The 11,039-nt window shown below is 53.6% G+C and overlaps 1 long non-coding RNA gene across 1 annotated transcript in view; it reads right to left on the bottom strand.

Moving 5' to 3' along the window:
- Positions 1-786: 786 nt before the first annotated feature.
- LOC135228830 (uncharacterized) overlaps positions 787-11,039 on the bottom strand; it is a 29,902-nt gene continuing 19,649 nt past the window's right edge. Inside the window, exon 3 of the long non-coding RNA XR_010319704.1 lies at positions 787-1,563. This is a non-coding gene — a long non-coding RNA (uncharacterized LOC135228830). The remainder of the gene's footprint in view (positions 1,564-11,039) is intronic.

Raw genomic sequence — 11,039 nt, 5'->3', positions numbered from 1 at the left:
TGTGTTCCCCAAAAGTATGGGCTGTAAACCCGCAGTAGATAAATGCTTGGCTGCTAGCCGAAAGGTCAGCGGTTCAAACCCACCAGCCACTCCTTGGGGAAAAATGTGTCAGTCTGCTTCCATAAAGACTCTTGCTGTTGTCCGGTACTGCAGAGTCAGTTCCAGCTCATAGCGACCCTACATGCATCAGAACGAAACACCGCCCAGTCCTGTGCCATCCTCACAATCGTTGCCATGTTTGAGCCCCACTGTTGCAGCCGCTGTGTCAATCCATCTCGCTGAGGGTCTTCCTCTTTTTTGCAGACCCTCTTCTCTACCAAGCACGATGTCCTTCTTCAGGGACTGATCCCTCCATGTCCGAAGTAAGTGAAACGGAGTCTCACCATCCTCGCTTCTAAGGAGCACCCTGGCTGTACTTCTTCCAAGACAGATTTGTTTGTTCTCCTGGCAGCCCATGGTATAGTCAATATTCGATATTCTTCACCAACACCATAATTCCAAGGCATCAAATCTTCCATTTTCTTTATTTGTTGTCCACTTTTCACACGCATATGATGTGATTGAAAATGCCATGGCTTCGGTCAGGCGCACCTTAATCCTCAAGGTGACATCTTTGCTCTTTAACAGATTAAAGAGGTCTTTTGTAGCAGATTTTCCCCATGCAATATATCGATTTCTTGGCTGCTGTTTCCATAGGCTTTGATTGTGGATCCAAGTAAAATGAAATCCTTGACAACTTCCATCTTTTCTCCGTTTATATATCATGATGTTGCTTCTTGGTCCAGTTGTGAGCATTTTTGTTTTCTTTATGCTGAGGTGTAATCCATACTGAAGGCTGTGGTCTTTGACCTTCATCAGTAAGTGCTTCAAGTCCTCTTCACTTTCACAAAGCAAGGTTGTGTCATCTGCATAACGCAGATTGTTAATGAGTCTTCCTCCAATCCTGATGCCCTGTTCTTCTTCATATAGTCCAGCTTCTCAGATTATTTGCTCAGCATACAGATTAAATAGGTATGGTGAAAGGATACAACCCTGATGCACACCTTTCCTGACTTTAAACCAATCAGCATCCCCTTGTTCTGTCCGAACAACTGCCTCTTGATCTATGTAAAGGTTCCTCATGAGCACAATGAAGTCTTCTGGAATTCCCATTCTTTGCAGCATTATCCATAGTTTGTTATGATCCACACAGTCGAATGCCTTTGCATAGTCAATAAAACACAGGTAAACATCCTTCTGGTATTCTCTGCTTTCAGCCAGGATCCATCTAACTTCAGTAATGACATCCTTCATTCCACATCCTCTTCTGAATCCGGCTTGAATTCCTGGCAGCTCCCTGTCCATGCACTCCGCAGCCATAAAGACTACAGCCTTAACAACCCTATGGGGCAGTTCTACTCTGTCCTATAGGGTTCCTGTGAGTCAGAATCCACTCGATAGCAACGGGTTTTTATACATGTGGTTATAATACCTTCTGGGAGTGGGTTTTCTTCGTTACGTCCATGAGGCAGTATCGGTGTAGGGTACATCTTAAACCAATCTATTTTGATGTAAAAGCGCCAACTGTGAAAGCAAGCACAGAGAAATGGGTAAGATAACAGCACATGACTCCCAAGGGACCCAGGAACAGAAGCCGAAAAAAGACAAGGACCTTCCCCCACAGCCGACAGGCAGAGAGCCTTCCCCTGGGGCCAGTGCCCTGAATGCGGGCTTCTAGCCTCCTGAACTGCGAGAAAATAAATTTCTGTTCGTTAAAGCCCCCAACTTGTGATATTTCTTTCATAGTAGCACTGAATGACTGAGACAAAAGGGTTAACTCAGCAGCCCGAGTTGTCTGAACCCTGCACATTCCAAAAGGAAGACTGACCCTCACCCAGCTCCTAGGAGGTGACCTCTAAGCCCTGAGAACATCCTGCCTGATAAGACTGACTTTCTTTACCTGGGGGCTCGGGCCGCCTCAGATAGTCTATGCTAACAATAGGATTCATGGTGGGGGCAAGGGCTACCCCAGATAGTCTATGCCAACAATGGGAGCCATGGTGGGGGCCTTGGATTACCCCAGATGGTCTATGCCAACAATGGGATTCATGATGGGGACCTTGGATCACCCCAGATGGTCTATGCCAACAGTGGGATTCGTGGTGGGGTCCTGGATCACCCCAGATACTCTATGCCAACAATGGGGCTCATGATGGGTCCTTGGGCCACCCCAGATAGCCTATGCCAACGGTGGGATTCAGGGTGGGGCCTGGGCTACCCCCCATGGTCTATGGCAACAATGGGATTTATGATGGAGGCCTCAGGTCACCCCAAATAGCCTATGCCAACAATGAGACTCATTACAGGTCCTTGGGCCACCCCAGATGGTCTATGCCAACAATGGGACTCATGATGGGGGCCTCAGATCACCCCAGATAGTCTATGCCAACAGTGGGAGTCAGGGTGGGGCCTGGGCCACCCCAGATGGTCTAGCCAACAATGGGATGATCAGGATGGGCTCTCACCATCCCAAGTGGCCACAGGTGTCATGGCAGCCCCTGGGCACTCACACACACCCATCCAATCCTGACCCTGCTGGAGTCGTCTTTCTGCTCCAGGGGAATTTTGTCTCCCTTTGAGGAAGATTTACAAATCCCAACCTGGTTTGGGGCTTCCAGGGAAATGACCAAGCCTAGGGTCCGGTAATTCCAGGCTAACGTTCCACATCCACTTGCAGCCGATGACTGTGACAAGGGGCAGATTAAGCAGCAAGCAGGTACACATGGGTACACATCGTTGATATGGTGAAATTGTGCAGTACAGATTGGTGAGTAAGCGTAAGTAATTCCATGTGTACCCTGCTTATTGGGTAACCTGCCCGAGTGTGAACTTCTTTGGGAATAGGTTCTTTGCAGATGTGACTAGTGAAGGATATCAAGGTGAGATCACCCGGGATTGGGGTGGGCCCTAAATCCAATGACTGTTGTCCATATAAGAGACACAGAGGGAAGACACCATGTGAGGACAGAAGCAGAGACTGGAGTGATGAGGCCACAAGCCCAGGAACACCTGGGGCCACCAGAAGCTGGAAGAGACGAGGATGGACCCTCACCTAGGGCCTCCAGAGGGAGCATGGCCCTGCAGACGCCTTGATTGCAGGCTTCTGGCCTCCAGAACTATGAGGGAATAAATCCCTGTAGTTTTAAACCATGAGTTTGCAGTACTTTGTTATGGCGGCCCCAGGACATTTGCACACCTTTGTTTAATCCTGGCCCAAGTCATCTTTCTGCCCCTGGGGCATTGCATCTCCCACTGTGATTGAGCCCCAGGCCAGTGTTGAGGGTCAGCCACTGTACCCCACAATTCACCCCACACCCCAACTCTGCCCTCTCTTGCAAATGCTGAATAGAAAACCCTAACTCTGTCTGGTGAAGGATCCCTGGTGGCACAGGGGTTAAGTGCTGGGTTTAAAGAGAAAGGCCTGCGTTAAACCCATCCAGTGGGATCAGATTGCCAAGCCTTTCTCCATAAAGGTTACAGATGTTGTGTGCCATTGAGATTACACACAGACTACAGATTACAACAGATTACAGATTACAACAGATTACAGATTACACACAGATTACAGATTAAAGATTACAACAGATTACACACAGATTACAGATTGCACACAGATCACAGATTACACACAGATTACACACAGATCACAGATTACACACAGATTACATACAGATTACACACAGATTACACACAGATTACACACAGATCACAGATTACACACAGATCACAGATTACACACAGATTACAGATTACACACAGATTACACACAGATTACATACCGATTACAACATATTATATATTACATACATATTACAGATTACACACAGATTACAGAGTACAACAGATTACATATTACATACATATTACAGATTCCACACAGATCACAGATCACAGACCACAGACAGAGCGCGGACGTTGTGTGCCATCCGGTTGGTTCAGACTCACGATAACCTCACGCACCAGGGTAGAACCGCCCCATCGGGTCCCTAGTCCGTGATTTTTAACAGGAGCAGATCTCCAGGACTGTTCTCCTGTGGCGCCGCTGGTGGGTTCGAATTGTTGACGTTTCAGTGTGTAGCCGAGCGCTTAACCATTGCATCGCCAGGGCTCCTTCCTGGTACAGATTACAGCCCAGGAAGCCCCATGGGGCAGTTCTACTCTGTCACACGAGGTCACCGTGAGTCTGAATGGAGCAACTTTATTTATTGGAAGGAGCCCTGGTAGCACAATGGCTAAGTGCCTGACTGCAATTTGAACCCACCCAGAGGCTCCACGGACGAAAGACCTGAAGATCTGCTCCCATACAGACTACAGCCTAGGAAACCCAGTGGGGCACTTGTACACGGTCACATAGGGTCTCCATGAGGCGTAATCGACTCCACGGCTGTGGGTGAAGTTATGAAGCCTGTGGCTCCCAGCTGGCAGAGGCCTTCATCTTCCGGGGGACCCACTCCAGGACCCCGCACAGGGGAGCTGTACTCAGCGGGTTGTCAGACTCAGGCCTGGACTCTGAGGGACCCCAGAGTCGGTGTTGCAGCCTCGGGCTTCACACCATCAGAGGAGCGAATCTTGGCAGGTGGGGACTCCGTTCGTTTAAGTGGTGTCAACAGGGCCGCGCCTGCTGGCTATTTTTACCCTTCCTGAAATATCTTGGCGAGGCTGCTAGGAGCCTGGGGGGCGCATCATCGGAGGGACAGAGAGGGTGGGGTGGAGTGTCCTGCCGACAACGGGTTCCGGGGGCTCCCCATGGGGTTGAACCTGTTGACAGTGTTTGTCGCTGAAGCTTTGGGTTCATTGGAGCAAAACCAAATCCTATCTGGGAGGCCTCACTAAGGAGCAAAAGTCCCCTCTCCAGAAGGTGAATTCACTGAGAGCTTTGGAACTAACTCCCACAGGAAACAGATACTCAGGGAGACCTGGCTGGGCAGTGGTTAAGTGCTTGGCTGCTAACCAAAAGGTCGGTGGTTCGAACCCACCCAGCAGCTCCTCAGGGGAGACCTGGCCATCTGCTCCCCTTAAGAGTACGTCCTAGGAAACCCTATGTGGCAGTTCTCTGTCACACGGGGTCGTCCTGGGTCGAAATTGACTACAAGGAACCCAACGACAACAACAACAATGTCTAATTAGGTGTCCCTGGTGGTGCGAATGGTTAAGCGCTCAGCTGCTAACTGCAAGGTCAGCGGTTTGAACCCACAGGGTGGCTCCGAGGGAGAAAGACTTGTCAATCCGTTTTCTTAAAGATTAAGAAGAAAAAAAACATTGCCTTTTAGTTGATTCTGCCTCGCGGTGACCCCACGTGACAGAGCAGAGCCGCCCTATAAGGTTTTCTTGGTGCAACCTCTACAGGAGCAGAGGGCCACGTCTTTCTCCCGCAGAGCGGCTGGTGGGGTCTAACTGCCAGATTTTCAGTTAGCAGCCGAGCGCTTAACTGTCGTGCCACCAGGGCACTTCCCGTAAAGATGACATACAGCCTAGGAGACCTGACGGGGCGGTTCTATTCTGTGAGTCGGAATGGACCCCAGGGTGCCCAGCACCCCCTGCAGGCGTCCGGTGAGGGGCTGGGTGTGTGCCTCCAGCAGGCTGACCCCGTGAGTCCCAGCAGGCGAGTCTAAATCCCGCCGGCATTTCTGCTGCTGATCTTGACCTTGGTCTCGGCCCTGCAGCTCACCCCCCTGGCTCCCCGGAACGTGTGAACGAAATCCTCAGCCAGGTGAACCCCGGAGCCTGACTCTGCAGCGTCTATTCATAACCGCTGCTCACAGAAGGCTGGTCCAGGCCGAGGAAGCCGTCTCTAATTAAAGCAAATGCTTCGGAATTTCTGGCAGGGCGGCCAGGCCTTTGAAGGAGCAGGAAGGCCAGCTGTTGCCTACAGTTTCCATTTTTACTTAAACCCTGTTCCCTGGAAGCCTGTTCTCTTCAAATCCTCCTGTAGCTTGTTTCCCAACCCAGACCCAAGATTCCTCATAATCTGTGCTCTTTGTACCATGTTCACGTTCTTCGAGCCGTTTTCTGTACCTGAAACACGTCCCCCTGACACGGGCCTGGTTCATATTTCCCGAGAAAAAGCCGCCTATTCCTCAGAAAGTTAAACATAGAATTACCACGTGGTCCGGCAATTCCAGTGCCACCTGGCCACATGTCTGAACACACAGCTGTGCACGCACACACACACACTCACACACCCACTCACACACACACACAAACACCACCACTTCCTATCCCTGTATCCTGCTTTATTTTACTTCATAGCCTGGATATCCATAACGGACGGATGGATGGATAACAGATAGCTGATTGACAGACAGACAGACAGGTAGGTAGGTAGATAAATGACCGATAGATACATAAACAGGTAGATAGGTGAGTAGATGGACAGATGGATGGACAGACTGTTGGATGGACGGACAGATAGAAGATAAATAGATATTGCATGTAGATAGGTAGATGATGGAGCCCTGGTGAGAAACAGTTAAGCACTCAGCTACCAACTGAAAGGTGTGTGGTTTGAACCCACCAGCACCTCCACAGCAGAAAGACCCCGTGATCTGCTCCTGTGAAGGTTACAGCCTAGAAAACCTTATGGGGAAGCTCTACTCTGTCATACAGGGTCAGACAATAACAACGACAGGTAGATGATAGATACAGAAGGTAGATTAGATACCTAGAGAGAGAGATGATGGGTCGATTCATAGATGATGGACAGACGGACGGACAGACCCATGGACAGGTGGACAGGCAGGCAGGTGGGCGGGTAGGCAGGCAGGCAGACAGACAGATGGAATGGATGGGATGGATGGACGGACGGACGGATAAACTAAAAAACCAAACCCATTGCCATCAAGTCAATTCCGACTCATAGCGACCCCATACAACAGAGTAGAGCTGCCCCACAGGGTTTCCAAGGAGCACTTGGTGCAATTGAACTAATGACCTTTCACTTAGCAGCCAAACCCATAACCACTAGGCCACCACGGTTTCCAGATAGACAGATAAAATAGATGGACAGACAGACAGACAGATACATACATACACAGAGGAGATGGATGAATGGATCAACAGAAATGCTCCTTATTGATCCGTTTCAGCTGACTTTCTCCCACCGCAGGAGACCGTGGGAACAAGGACTTTCTCCCTTCCTTAACCACCACCCACAGCAGGGCCTGGCCCCGAGTGCCTACACCACAGGTGTGTACTGGGAACTTGGACCTGCTGTATAAGGATGTCCACCCACAGCAGGGCCTGGCCCCGAGTGCCTGCACCACAGGTGTGTACTGGGAACTTGGACCTGCTGTATAAGGATGTCCACCTACAGCAGGGCCTGGCCCGAGTGCCTGCACCACAGGTGTTTGCTGGGAACTTGGACCTGCTGTATAAGGATGTCCACCCACAGCAGGGCCTGGCCCCGAGTGCCTGCACCACAGGTGTGTACTGGGAACTTGGACCTGCTGTATAAGGATGTCCACCCACAGCAGGGCCTGGCCCCGAGTGCCTGCACCACAGGTGTGTACTGGGAACTTGGACCTGCTGTATAAGGATGTCCACCTACAGCAGGGCCTGGCCCCCAGTGCCTGCACCACAGGTGTATACTGGGAACGCTGACCTGCTGTATAAGGATGTCCACCCACAGCAGGGCCTGGCCCCGAGTGCCTGCACCACAGGTGTGTACTGGAAACATGGACCTGCTGTATAAGGATGTCCACCCACAGCAGGGCCTGGCCCGAGTGCCTGCACCACAGGTGTTTGCTGGGAACTTGGACCTGCTGTATAAGGATGTCCACCCACAGCAGGGCCTGGCCCCGAGTGCCTGCACCACAGGTGTGTACTGGGAACTTGGACCTGCTGTATAAGGATGTCCACCCACAGCAGGGCCTGGCCCCGAGTGCCTGCACCACAGGTGTGTACTGGGAACTTGGACCTGCTGTATAAGGATGTCCACCTACAGCAGGGCCTGGCCCCCAGTGCCTGCACCACAGGTGTTTACTGGGAACGCTGACCTGCTGTATAAGGATGTCCACCCACAGCAGGGCCTGGCCCCGAGTGCCTGCACCACAGGTGTGTACTGGGAACTTGGACCTGCTGTATAAGGATGTCCACCCACAGCAGGGCCTGGCCCCGAGAGCCTGCACCACAGGTGTGTACTGGGAACGTGGACCTGCTGTATAAGGATGTCCACCCACAGCAGGGCCTGGCCCTGAGTGCCTGCACCACAGGTGTTTACTGGGAACGTGGACCTGCTGTATAAGGATGTCCACCCACAGCAGGGCCTGGCCCGAGTGCCTGCACCACAGGTGTGTACTGGGAACTTGGACCTGCTGTATAAGGATGTCCACCCACAGCAGGGCCTGGCCCCGAGAGCCTGCACCACAGGTGTGTACTGGGAACATGGACCTGCTGTATAAGGATGTCCACCCACAGCAGGGCCTGGCCCCGAGAGCCTGCACCACAGGTGTGTACTGGGAACTTGGACCTGCTGTATAAGGATGTCCACCCACAGCAGGGCCTGGCCCCGAGAGCCTGCACCACAGGTGTGTACTGGGAACATGGACCTGCTGTATAAGGATGTCTACCTACAGCAGGGCCTGGCCCCGAGAGCCTGCACCACAGGTGTGTACTGGGAACTTGGACCTGCTGTATAAGGATGTCCACCCACAGCAGGGCCTGGCCCGAGTGCCTGCACCACAGGTGTGTACTGGGAACATGCACCTGCTGTATAAGGATGTCCACCCACAGCAGGGCCTGGCCCCGAGTGCCTGCACCACAGGTGTGTACTGGGAACTTGGACCTGCTGTATAAGGATGTCCACCTACAGCAGGGCCTGGCCCCGAGTGCCTGCACCACAGGTGTGTACTGGGAACTTGGACCTGCTGTATAAGGATGTCCACCCACAGCAGGGCCTGGCCCCGAGTGCCTGCACCACAGGTGTGTACTGGGAACATGGACCTGCTGTATAAGGATGTCCACCCACAGCAGGGCCTGGCCCGAGTGCCTGCACCACAGGTGTGTACTGGGAACTTGGACCTGCTGTATAAGGATGTCCACCCACAGCAGGGCCTGGCCCCGAGTGCCTGCACCACAGGTGTGTACTGGGAACATGGACCTGCTGTATAAGGATGTCCACCCACAGCAGGGCCTGGCCCCGAGAGCCTGCACCACAGGTGTGTACTGGAAACACGGACCTGCTGTATAAGGATGTCCACCTACAGCAGGGCCTGGCCCCGAGTGCCTGCACCACAGGTGTGTACTGGGAACACGGACCTGCTGTATAAGGATGTCCACCCACAGCAGGGCCTGGCCCGAGTGCCTGCACCACAGGTGTGTACTGGAAACACGGACCTGCTGTATAAGGATGTCCACCCACAGCAGGGCCTGGCCCGAGTGCCTGCACCACAGGTGTGTACTGGAAACACGGACCTGCTGTATAAGGATGTCCACCTACAGCAGGGCCTGGCCCGAGTGCCTGCACCACAGGTGTGTACTGGAAACACGGACCTGCTGTATAAGGATGTCCACCCACAGCAGGGCCTGGCCCTGAGTGCCTGCACCACAGGTGTTTACTGCGAACATGGACCTGCTGTATAAGGATGTCCACCCACAGCAGGGCCTGGCCCCGAGTGCCTGCACCACAGGTGTGTACTGGGAACTTGGACCTGCTGTATAAGGATGTCCACCTACAGCAGGGCCTGGCCCTGAGTGCCTGCACCACAGGTGTTTACTGGGAACGTGGACCTGCTGTATAAGGATGTCCACCTACAGCAGGGCCTGGCCCCGAGTGCCTACACCACAGGTGTGTACTGGGAACATGGACCTGCTGTATAAGGATGTCCACCCACAGCAGGGCCTGGCCCCGAGTGCCTGCACCACAGGTGTGTACTGGGAACATGGACCTGCTGTATAAGGATGTCCACCCACAGCAGGGCCTGGCCCTGAGTGCCTGCACCACAGGTGTTTACTGGGAACGTGGACCTGCTGTATAAGGATGTCCACCCACAGCAGGGCCTGGCCCCGAGAGCCTGCACCACAGGTGTGTACTGGGAACATGGACCTGCTGTATAAGGATGTCCACCCACAGCAGGGCCTGGCCCCGAGTTCCTGCACCACAGGTGTGTACTGGGAACACGGACCTGCTGTATAAGGATGTCCACCTACAGCAGGGCCTGGCCCCGAGTGCCTGCACCGCGGGTGTTTGCTGGGAACATGGACCTGCTGTATAAGGATGTCCACCCTCTTTGAAAGTCTCTTCTGAAGCCGGCCCTCTGGCCCTGAGGAATACTTCTCCGTAACTAAGCTGGGGCTGGGGGTGGTGGGAGGGGACGACATTGTGGAAATAAACCGAGGGTCCACCCAGGCCTCCAGGGTCAGTCTCCCACTGTGTGGCCCGTGGGAGGAGGGCCAGGCAGTCGTCTCCAGGCCCCCAAGACCTCACATCCCTCAGCCCATATTACGGGCTCAGGGGTCCCCCCAGGCTTGCAGACCTGCTCACACAGACCCTCACATGGTACCTGTGCCCCCACAACTCCTGAGACCTCCCCCACCAAGGGAAGCTCCGAGATGAGGCAGATTTTGGAAAGGGGGACGCCCCAGTCAGGCTTTTCAGGACAGAAGGGCCACCAGTCACAGGACAAGGCCGGAAATGTGGCCCAGCGCGGCGGCGGCAGCAACACACACAGAGGCGGATACACAAAGCCGCTGGCCGGGCTGGCAGGAAGGAGGCAGGAGGCCACCTCAGGCCAGGGGTCAGGCCACCAGCTGTCCCAACCCAACAGCTGCTGGTACCCTCAGGGCCACGGCCCTCCCGGGTCCACTCCCCAGGCGGTCACCTCCCCTGGGGCCATGGCCCAGGCTGAAGACACGGCGCTAAATTGCTGGGCTGAGCAGACACACCTGGGGCAATGCTCCCAGGATGAACTAAGGTACAGTGCAAGGTTGAAGCCCTGGGCGGTGCAAACATTAACCTGCCCGGCTGCTAACCAAAAGGTTGGCGGTTCAAGTCCACCCAGAGG

Source organism: Loxodonta africana, chromosome X, assembly GCF_030014295.1.
Source record: "Loxodonta africana isolate mLoxAfr1 chromosome X, mLoxAfr1.hap2, whole genome shotgun sequence".
NCBI classification, from domain to species: Eukaryota; Metazoa; Chordata; class Mammalia; order Proboscidea; family Elephantidae; genus Loxodonta; species Loxodonta africana.
The sequence above is the reverse complement of the archived record's forward strand: the minus strand, read 5'-3'. Positions and strand labels throughout refer to the sequence as shown.